The sequence below is a fragment of the Miscanthus floridulus genome, chromosome 13, assembly GCF_019320115.1.
Source record: "Miscanthus floridulus cultivar M001 chromosome 13, ASM1932011v1, whole genome shotgun sequence".
Lineage (NCBI taxonomy): Eukaryota > Viridiplantae > Streptophyta > Magnoliopsida > Poales > Poaceae > Miscanthus > Miscanthus floridulus.
In genome coordinates, this window is record NC_089592.1 from 48,462,102 (window position 1) to 48,462,822 (window position 721).

The 721-nt window shown below is 44.5% G+C and overlaps 1 non-coding gene across 1 annotated transcript; it reads left to right on the forward strand.

Annotated features, from left to right (window-relative positions):
* The first annotated feature begins 314 nt into the window (after nucleotides 1-314).
* Nucleotides 315-423, forward strand: LOC136502474 (small nucleolar RNA R71). Its single transcript, XR_010770610.1, has one exon. It is a non-coding gene; the product is annotated as a small nucleolar RNA R71 (small nucleolar RNA).
* The last annotated feature ends 298 nt before the right edge of the window (nucleotides 424-721 follow it).

Here is a 721-nt window from a genome sequence, read left to right on the forward strand (position 1 = left end):
CACATGTGATGCAGGAATCATGAATGTGCATGACTTCTTGCTTCTAATTGGCTCAATCTTTAAGCTTCTTCATCAGCAAATCCATCTTGGCAGACAGCATTTCTACCTCCTTAAGTTGATGCATCCCTCCACCTCTCCTATGGTTCTAAAGACGTTCTTCATTCCAACCTTGGTTGGAGGCCATCTTCTCCACAAGAGTTGTTGTAGCTGGTATGGTGAGTGATAGGAATCCACCTCCAATAGCAGCATCCATAGTCTCATGGGTACTATTGGTCAACCCATGGTAGAAAGTTTGTAGGAGTAGCCAATTCTCCATCCCATGATGAGGACATTCCACAATGTAATCTTGAAAGTGTTCCCATGCCTTAGGGATAGATTCATCATGTTGTTGCTAAAAGCTTGAGATTCTCCCACACAGAGCATTGGTCTTGCCTGTGGGAAAGAACTTTGCTAGGAAGATAGTGGAGCAGTTATCCCATGTAGTTTTTCTATCTTTGTTAGCGTGGAACCATTGCTTTGCCTTCCCCAAGAGTGAGAATGGGAAGAGGCAAAGTAGTATGGCATCTTGGGTTACTCCTTTGATGGTGAAAGTGCTATAGATCTCCAGGAAGTGTTGGAGATGTGCACCCGCATCTTCATGTGCCTTTCTACAAAACTGGCTTGCTTGCACCATGTTGATGAGGGCTGGCTTGAGCTCAAATCCATTGTCTCCAACATTGAC